At 43.5% G+C, this 10,565-nt stretch overlaps 1 long non-coding RNA gene across 1 annotated transcript; it reads left to right on the top strand.

Annotated features, from left to right (window-relative positions):
• Positions 1-2,513: 2,513 nt before the first annotated feature.
• Positions 2,514-10,184, top strand: LOC134733873 (uncharacterized). Its single transcript, XR_010117405.1, has 3 exons — positions 2,514-2,621; positions 9,645-9,760; positions 9,859-10,184. It is a non-coding gene; the product is annotated as an uncharacterized lncRNA (long non-coding RNA).
• The last annotated feature ends 381 nt before the right edge of the window (positions 10,185-10,565 follow it).

Below are 10,565 nucleotides of genomic sequence, written 5' to 3'. Positions count from 1 at the left end.
CAGAGAGGATCCCCTGCAAGAAATATATCGCGTGCTGACACTTTTACGACCCGGGCCGGCTTACAGTACACAGGCCGGTGCACAGCTCTGCTTTCCTCTGCCCAGCTTGACATCACATGCTCGCCCCGGGGCTGCCACTTGGAGTCAGGAAAGCCCATATATTTCCCTCCTCAGATAGGCCTAGTGGTTCTCGTCAGGTGCAGAAAGCCAATAAATCACCAGCGAAGTCTCCGTGTATCTATCAGTCAGGAGCTTGTCATCCTCCAGCCTTGATCCACATGAAAGCCGGGAGTAGGAGGGGCAGGGTGCAGGGAGGGGGGAGCGGGGGTGGGCGCGGGGGGGTGGGGCTCGGTCGGGCCTCGGACACCTGGCAGGGAGCTAGCGGGAGGGCTCGGGGAATCTGCAAATGTTCACAGTTCCAAGGGACCGCGGGGGAAATTTACACCTCCTCCCCCTACTGCTTGTGCTTCCTTTCGCTTTGAAGTTCTGTGGCTCCGCACTGGAGTTGGGGAGGCAAGTCCTCCAGTCTGGGGCTTTTAATATTCATATCACGTCCTCTTTGCAGCTACTTTGGGAGGAATGAAAGCTACACAGGACCTCCCCACAACACAAGGTGGGGTGGGGGGTTTCAACCCACACTGCCCCGTCTTGAATCGCCATGGATGACCAAGCAGTTGAAACACGACTGGGGATTTGGGTGCCAGTCGTTCTAGGCAGAAGGGCTCTCTTGGGTAAGTCCCTTTTCAGTCCTCAGTGTCTTCCAGATGCAGTATAGTATCTGTGGAAACCGATGGACCTTGGTTTAAATCCCACCTCTGACACGTTCGCCTTTTGGATTTAGTACATTTACGTATACGCTTCACTTTCAATTTCCCCATGTCTAAATGGGAATACAAGTCCCTAGTTCACAGAAATGGTGTGGGAATTAAATGCGGCATATGTAGCAATTGCTCAGCACTGCATTTCATGTAGTAAAATCATGGAAAGGAGATAGTTGCATTTTAATTATTTTCCTGATCTATGAAATGTTGGTTTGGGACTAAAGCCATTCTAGTTTTCAGCTGCTCGCCCTGAGCCGATAGTGCAGCTTGGGCACTGGGCGCTACCGGTGCACGGCTCCCACTCTGCCAGGAAGGCCTGACCTCATGCTGCCATTTACCATGAGGCTCCTGAGCATCATAGGTCAGCGAGGTCTGGCTCTGCTTTTGATGACTGCCTTTCTTTGGAGCCATTCAGGGGGCCTCTTTCTATGTCCTGGTCACAACTGCATGAGAAACACTACAGGTCGTTGAATAGGAGACCCCATGTCTCACACTGAGAACCTGAGTCTTCAAAGATAACAAGGGAAGGGTTCTTGATGACATGGTCAGCCGCACACCTGGGACTGGAACTCAGCGGCCTTTTCCCATTATGCAGCCACACCAACATGTACAGGTGTTACTGGAAAGGGGTCCCCATCTAGACCCCAAGAGAGGGTTCCTGGATCTCACGCAAGAAAGAATTCTGGGAGAGTCTACAGAGTAAAGTGAAAGCAAGTTTATTAGAGAAGAAACAAAAGAATGGCTACTCCATAGGCAGAGCAGCCCCAAGAATGGCTGTATGCTAAGTGAGGGGTGGATTATTCATGAATTTTCCGGGAAAGGGGCAGGGAATTCCTGGAACTGAAGTTTTCTCTTCCTTTTAGACCATATAGTGTAACTTCTGGACATTGCCATGGCATTTGTAAACTGTCTTGGTGCTCTAAGGAATGTCTTTTTTGCATGCTAATGCATTATTATTAGCGTATAATGTGCAGTGAGAAGGATCAGAGGTCACTTTTGCCATCTTGGATTTGGTGGGTTTGGGCTGGCTTCTTTACTGCATTCTGTTTTATTACTGGGGTCTTTGTGACCTGTATCTTGTGCCAACCTCCTACCTTATCCTGTGACTAAGAATGCCCAACCACCTGGGGATGTAGCCTAGCAGGTCTCAGCCTCATTTTACCCTGCTCCTATTCAAGGTCGAATCACTCTGGTTCCAATGCCTCTGACATAGGTACTACATTCACCATGTAGAGTAGCAAAAGCAGAAAGTTCCTTTAATGGACTGCATTTCTCTTTTTTAATATCTCTCACTCAAGAAACAGTTTTTTATAATCTACTATGTGAAAGCCACCTGTCACTCACCTCTCTGTCTTCAGTTTCTTCAGTTGTAAAATGAGGGGGCAGGAATACCTGTGTTTTTCAACTGGGAGCTATTAGAATCTGGGGCCAGGATTGTCATGCACACTGGAGAATCTTTAGCATTTGGAGCTTCAGACATTAAATGCCAGCAGATCTCCCAGGCGTTGTGACAATCAAAATGGTCCTCATGTTTCCAAAACCCTTGAGTTGAGAACCGCTGGATGATCCCGTTTACTTTCTAGTTTTAATATTGTATCAAATGAGGAGTCGTGGTTCAGGTACTACCCAATTACCCCTGCTGTGACTTTGGCTAAGCTCTTTAACCTTCTTCTTCTTTTAAATATCTGTATCATGGGAATAATCAAACTTGTCCCATACTGTCTATGTTACAGAGCTGTTGTGTAGATATGATGACAAGAAAAAAAAGTCGATGTGAAAACATTAAAGTAGTCTCTGAAGGTAAGATACCATCATTATTATGCAAATTTTTTTTGCAAAATAATTTTTATTGTATGAAAATAATTATCCTTAAATTTTAACAAATAATTACAATACCCTTTAAATCAATTTTCTTTTTTTATAAAAAAGAAAAGAGATTAAAAGGGTAAATGATTTACCCAAGGCTATGAAGCTAGAATTTGAGTTCAGACTGACCGACCACAAAACCTGTGTGCTAAATAGTGTCCTCTATTTCTTGTTCATGTGGGTCAGAAAGGGCTTGTCCCCAGATCAGCACATTTTCTGTCCATAAGTGAGTTATGTAGGAAGCTAACTATTAGATTGTTGCTTATCGGGACTTTCCATCCAGGGGAGCTAGTGATCTGAAGAAGGGCTCTCATTTTTGAAGGGAGGTGAGTCTTACTCTGTTGCCTAGGCTAGAGTGCAGTGGTATGATCACAGTTTACTACAGCCTCCAACTCCTGGCCTCAAGTGACCGTCCTGCCTCAGCCTCCTAAGTAGCTGGGACTACAGGTACGCACCACCATATGCCTGGCTAATTTATTTTTTATTTTTTTAGAGAGGGAGTGTAACTACATTGTCTAGGCTGGTCTTAAACTTCTGGCCTTAAGAGATCCTCCCACCTCAGCCTCCCACATAGCTAGACACCCAGCAGAGAAAGGCTCTAAGCCACTCTGCTCAATTGCCTCCCTTAGTGTGACTCTCACTTTTTGGTTTCTTGTGACTTCTCCACTTCCTCTGTGAAAATGAAGCCTTCTTAAGTTCACTTAAATCTTTAGTATATCCCATTACTTGCACACAACTCTTTGCTCCTGCTGTCTACTCTAAACACACACACACACACACACACACACACCTAGAACCAGGGTTGCCAGATTTACCAAATAAAAATAAAAGATTCCCAGTTAAAATTGAAGTTCATATAAACAATAAATTTTTAGTATATCTCAAATATTGCATGGAGCATACGTCAAAAATTATTCATTTTTATCAGAAATTCAAATTTAATTGGGTGTTCTGTATTTTATCTGACAACTCTAACCGTAACTCATATTACAGTGCTCCCCAGCCTCGCTCTGCCCCTCAGACAGAGAGCAAGAGAGGAGCAGGGCTCTGTATGAGACATGATCAGAGATCTCCAGAACACAGAAGTCTCTGTCCTAAGGGCATTTTCAGTCTGGCGGAGAATACAGAAGTCGTAAGAGGCAGCTGCTTGACATTTGACTTGCATCTCATGTCAGCACCCTCTGGGAGTCTCACTGGACCACTTCCTCTCCTGCTACCCACATCCACTCATCCCTTACTCCCCTCTCCTTTTCACATCCTCTCAGATATTTTCTTTTCTCTGCATCTCCAATTTTGGTCCACTTTCTCAACAATTTGCAATTCTCCTAACTTGGCTTCCTGTTTCTATTCCTGATACTGAATGTTCTCTACCCTCCATACGGACATCAGGCAGATTTTGCTTTCTTTTAAAATAACATGCTTCCTCTGATGAGTGTAGTCATCTACATTAATTACAGAAATATTCCCACAGGAATATTATAGAAAATTCCCATAAGAATACAGAAAAAAAAAATTGCAAAGTTCTCATTTCCTACACCAAAAAAATCCAAGCTTTGAGACCCAGTGGTCATAGCCCCTGAGATCTGGCCTTTCTTGACTATCCTGGCTCTGCCTGACATAATATAGCTTACAGCCCAAACTCGCTCTACACAACCATGTTCCAGTTCCCTAAATAACAAGCCATGCTTTTTGTCTGGTAGGCCTTTGCAAAGCCTTTTTCTTCTCCTCCCTAGAAGCGGCTTCTTCCATTACCCACCAGTGGACTCTTAATTATACTTCAGAACCCAGTTCCAGTGTTATTTCCCTGAACTTGGCTTCCTGAAACAGTCTTAGCTATCTCCTTAGTGCTCCTAAAGTCATCTGAGCTTACACAGGCCTTGCAAATACCTTTCTTGCAGATATTTTAAAAAAAAATGTGTTGCAATTATTTATTTCCACATATATCATCCCATCTAAACTTAAGATCCTTAAGGGTAGAGAGCATGTATCTCTCAAGCCTAGCAAAATGCCTCGTGCAATTACGAGCTCAATAAAATGTTTGTTAATCATTAAATTACTTAAATAATGGGGCCATTTATTTTCCTGTGCGTTTTATGCATTTCACTGATGGCCTCACACTAATTGTCCTACCAATGAAATGCTGGTTTAAATGCTGCTGTTACTTAACACTTGTCAGTCCCATTAGATTATAAATATCTGTGATCCCCCACAGTGTATCTTTCAGGGCTAGCCATAAATAATTGTTGAATGACTGAATTATCTTCCTGAAGACCTAGTGGATGATGCAAATGGTTAAAAGGTCCCAGATAAAGATTCAGGGACTTGGGTTCCGTCTCTGCTTTTCCAAGCTGAGTACATTACTATGGCTCTCTGGGTCTTGGTTTCCTTGCCTATAAAGTGTGAGGGTGGGTCCAGGTCATTTGTTGGGTCCTCTAAATTTTTAAAGGGCAATGAATTTATAAATAATCTTATCAGTTGTGACTTGCTAATAAGCTGCTCCTTCTGTGTTCATGGGGGATAAAAGGAACTAATGTTTGTTACATACCTGGTATTTGCTAGTCAGCCCCTGTCCTAGGAACTTTCCATGTTTCCCCATTCAAGACAAGAGGAGAGCATTATGTGGCACAGGTGACATCTGCAAATCAGAGCATATTCCTCTGCACCCTCATCTACTCCCACATATTGAATATTAAATACTGTATTAAAAACCTCATGAATTCACCCAAATGTGTTGATTAAGTGGATTGCATTTCCTAATGTGGGTGGGCCTCATCTAATAAATTGAAGGTTGAAAAGAACAAAAAGGCTTACCCTCATGTGAGTAAGGGGGAACTCCTCCTGCCTGAGCTCTTGAGCTGGGACACTGGCCTTTTCCTAACTTTGGACCAAATTGGGGTTTTCTTGCGTCTTAAGTCTTCAGACTGAACTGTGCCGTTGGCTCGCCTGGGTCTCCAGCTTGCTGACTGCAGATCCTGGGACTCCTCAGCCTCCATAGCTGCATGAGCTAATTACTTATAATAAATCTCTCTCTCTATCTATCTCTCTGTGTGTGTGTGTATATACACACACACATATATATGTATATACACACACACACACACACACCTTGTTAGTTCTGTTTCTATGGAGAACCCTGATTAATACAACCTGTCAAGCAATGATCAGCCAGCCAGATGTCAAGGGCTCTTGCCAAGTTTAATTGCTTGGGAGAGGAATTCAAAGCCTGCCCTGTTTCTACCCTCCTCTGGCCCATGCATCTCCTTGGATGACCTCAGCAGGGCCAGCCTTTGACTTCAGTTTGAAACCCCCTTTCCCCTGCCGTCTACTCTCTGTAGATATTTTCCCCTGCTAACTGTTCAATGTCGTTCCATTCTGATTTAGAAACTTCTTGCAGAAAAGGGAGCTACCTCAGATTTCCACACTATTATAACTAATATATCATCATCGATTATAATAATTACACTATAATGTTAGTGCTAATGGCTAACATTCATTAACTAAGTGCTGTAAATGAATAGTCTCATCTGCTCTCACAACAACTCTGTGTAGTAACTACTGTCAGGCATGTTATAGGTGATAAAATTCAAGCACAGAGAAGTTAAATGCTTTTCTCGAGATTCAACAGCAAGTGACAGACCTGGGTGTGAATTCAGCAAACTTGATTCCCATCTTGGGCTCTTCAACAGATAATCTTTAAAGTCTCATTTCACCCTGATATTCCCCAAGTCTCTAAAACCATTCATACCACGGCATGAGTTGCCTGCCTCTACAACTCTGTATTAGGCCCCAGGTTTCTAGGGCCTGTACTGCTGATAGAAAGTAGCAGAGGTTACGTAAGTATGGGGGAGCAGAAAGAGACTGGGCCTGGGAGCCACAAAGCTTGAAAATGAGCCTCTGCTACATGGCAAGCCATCTGTGGGAACTTGGGCTCATAAACTCTGAATCTCAGTATTTTCTTCTCTTAAATGGTAATAATCATGATCATGCCTGCTTCTCGTAACCCACAGCACTATTCTAAAGATCAGGAGATCAAGGGCATGTGAGAGTGCTTTGTAAATTGTAAAGTGCCATGCAAATAAGAATTATTATTGTTTCCAGCTGGAGTTGTCTGGGCCTACTTCAATGAGGGCATTATAAATGATTGATAAAACTTTATGTGGTATCTGTATCTGTGCTTTAAGGGGGGGAACAAGTCTTAAACCAAATGGCTAAAAACTCTGGTATGGAATGTTGGTTGCAGCACCCTAGACAGAAAGATTTGGGCACATGAATAGGGATTGGGCCCAGATCCAAGATACTTGTCAGCTTAACTTAGATTCCAGGGTTAGAAAGTGCTATTAAATGTTGATTGCTAGTTAGTTATTCACTGAACAGATCAAAGAAAGTAGTAATAGAAAATGTGTATTTGAGTGCTTACCCTATATCACACATTGTTCTAAGTAGAGAAGGGAAAGAACAATGAAAGAAGGAAAGAAGGATGGAAGGAAGGGAGGGAGGAAGGAAGGATGGAAGGAAGGGAGGGAGGAAGGAAGGAAGGAAAAAGGAAGGAAGGATGGAAGGAAGGACAGAAGGAAGAAAGGAAGGAAGGACAGAAGGAAAGAAGGAAGGAAGAAGGAAGGAAGGGAGGAAGGAAAGAAGGAAGGAAAAAGGAAGGAAAGAAGGAAGGAGGGAAGGAAGGAAGGGAGGGAGGGAGGGAGAGAGGGGAGAAGGAAAAGGGAGGGGAGGGGAGAGAGGAGAGGAGGCAAGAAGACTATATACTGAGTACTCCTCAGGTAGATTATAATGAGACCTAAGGAAGGAAATGACACAGATCTGGAACCAAATAATCGCCAAATAAAACATGTATTGAGGGAGTCAAAAAAAGATCCTTGGTCTATTTTTGCCTGTCAAGAAGTGCATGTTCACTCTCATGTGTATGAACAACAGTGGAGCCACAACACTGTAATAAAAATTGAAATTGGGTGCTATGGAAATACAGAGGAAGAGTGAAGGTGAGGACTGGGGAAGGCCCTCTGGCAGAGATGATGTCCAGGTAAATCTTAGATAATTGATATGGTCTAGCCAGGTACAGAGTCAGGAAAGGAGGCATGAGACTGCACAACGCAAGTGCAGCTATAAGGAATTAGGAGGTATTAATATTACAATTACAAAAGGCAATGTGGCAGAGGTCAGAACAGCAGGCCAGAGGTTCAAGTAGGGTCCAGGCCATGTGTGCTAGGACGCCTCTGTGACAAGCCAAAAAGTTCAGGCTTTATTTTGTAGGTGACAGAGACTCACAAGTGGTTTTAAACATGGTCGGACTTGTAATTTAGACTATCTCCTCTGACTAGAGTGGGGAGGGTAGATTTGACAGGTGGAGGTCAGGGCAAGAGAGAGAAGAATGGTCAAGATTCGATTCCACTAGTCCAGGCAAGTCTTTACAGAGCCAATGAGGAAGATGAAGAGATATTTAGGAGGTATTTTTATAAGCATTTCGTGATTCACTGGAGTGGGGTGGCAATGGAAGGTTTCTAGGCTGATTCTTGTTTCTTGGTTCAATAACTTGAGAGTCTGCTGTGCTACTAACAGAGGTATGGAATGCTAGAAGAGGAGCAGTTCTGGGAAATGGACTTCTCCAGAAGCAGATGGGAACAATAAATATGAAACTCTGGGAAGCAGTGAGGGATAAAGATGGCTATTTGTTTTGTTAATAAAAATTGTTTATTAACTACTAGATGTTGATATAAGGCTAGGTACTAGACTTGGAAGTCAGGACAAGACAGGTCATGTTGCAGTAACAGACTATCCCCACATCTCAGTGACTTAATGCAAAAAAGGTGTTTATTTCTTAACTCATACTGTCAAGTGTGTGTTATTGAGGGAATCTGTTTCCCATCATTACTTAGGGACTCAAGTTGACAAGGTTGCATCATCTTGTGACTTCAGTATCTAGAACATGAGTGCTTCTCAGTCACTTGGGAAAGAGAAGAGAAAGACTAAATAATCACACCTATGCCTTTTACTCCTCAGCCTGGAAGTGACACAGATCATGTCTGCTCACGTTTTATTGACAGAATTGGTTTTATGGCCCCACTTAACTGCAGGGGCTGAGAAATGTAGAGGTGCGAATGTAACTTGTGGTGAGCGTTACTGTCTCTGCTGCATGTCATCAGCATATGGGAGGTGATTAAATCTGAAAGAGAAAGGACAAGATCAATCAAGGTAAAGCCTACAGAGCGAAAAGAGAATAGTCAAGGACAAAACCCAGGGAATCACCTTCTCTAAGTAAAACGAGGAAGAGAGGAGCGCAAGGATGACACCGAAAAGTGACATGAAAAGAGTTAAGAATCATGAGCCAATAGTGTCACTCGAGCCAAGGAAGTATGTCTATACAGAGGTGCAGAGCAGCAAATACAGCCTGGAGGAGCAGTAGGATAAAGACTGAAGTCTCCACTGCATTTGGACATCAAGAGGGGGCTGGAGAACGTCTTAATAGAAGTGTCTCCTTGCAGTGAATATTTACCCAGGTGTTTGTTCTAGAAAAAAATGGTCACTTCTAGAGCTGTATGGGACAGGGCTGTGTGCCTGAGGCCATAGCCCCCAGAAGTCTTCTGAAAGTGATGGTGGCAATTCAGTTAGGTAGTCCGTCTTTAGCTCACAGTATCATTTGAAATGTTTAATAAATTTGCAATTGATGACTAGCTAACGGGGTGAGATAAGGCCTGTAAAAGTACAGACCCTGATAATTGAAAGAAACCTTAAGCTGTGTAAACTGAAATGAAAAGTGATGTTTACCTATTATTCATTAGTATTCTTATGGAGTGGCAATATCATAACTTGGGAAGTTTACCTGAAGTGCAGTTATTATTACACTCGATCTTAGCCAAAAGGCCAAGAAGCAATTAAAGGTCAGTTACTTTTAACTAATAAAATTCCTTAGATTGAATTAAGAATTGCATTTGTGGTTTCTTCATCCAGGAGAAGAAAGTGTTATTTCACTTGAAAAAAACTGAGAAGAGTGTGACTAGTCGATGATATTTTGACCATACAGCTGTTGAGCACTTCTGAGGAAGAGGAACATGGAAAAGACATTTGTTGAGTACCTATTACATGCCAGGCAATTCCCATACATATTTTACTTACTCTTCACAACCGCCCAGAGAAAGAGATCTCTTTTATCCTTATTTTACAGACATGGCAAAACTGAATAGAAGGCCCTAGTTTACAAACTCCAGGGGCTCCACTCCATTTGCTATCAGCTAAGCATACTCGGAGCGTGGACCCCTATTTCTGCTTCTCCCAGGACACTGTAAATCTCTCCATCTGCCATCAGTCTGGAGCTGTGGGCATGCAGATGAAAGGCGTTGTGGATCTGTGAACTACCGCTCTACCTTCAGAGGAACTGACTTTCAGCTTTCAGCCACATGCATGAGAGGGGCTGATTCCATCTGTCGACCTGTCAGGCCGCCTCTCCTTTGGACATCTTTCCTCCCTTCTTGGAGTTTCTTCAATAAAACATTTCACTCCCTTGAAAAGCGTCTCCCCTGAGTGGCTGAGGGGGGCCCAATATGGTTCCATTTAGCTCTCTGGGGATGAGGAGGAAGCATCCTCCCGTTACATAACTTTCCCAGCAAGTGGTATTTCTGTTTACTCTCCCTCAAAAAACTATACAAAAATAAATGCTAGCTGTCCTCCCAGCTCATGAGTTCCACTCTGCCCACAGTTTCTGCTCGGAACTTCCCCACTCCCTTGCCGTCCCCCTCATTCTCCTCCATTCTTGGACTCCTGACTCCCATAAATACTGATGGGAGGGAGAGTATGGCGCGACCTTGTGGTCATGCGGTGGAGCTTCACCTTTCTCAGCGGCTCTGCTTCAGCGGCAGAGAGACTCTGGCCTTT

The sequence above is a fragment of the Symphalangus syndactylus genome, chromosome 12 (assembly GCF_028878055.3).
Source record: "Symphalangus syndactylus isolate Jambi chromosome 12, NHGRI_mSymSyn1-v2.1_pri, whole genome shotgun sequence".
Taxonomy (NCBI): Eukaryota; Metazoa; Chordata; class Mammalia; order Primates; family Hylobatidae; genus Symphalangus; species Symphalangus syndactylus.
Note: the sequence above shows the minus strand (reverse complement) of the source record. Positions and strands in the feature narration are given on the sequence as shown.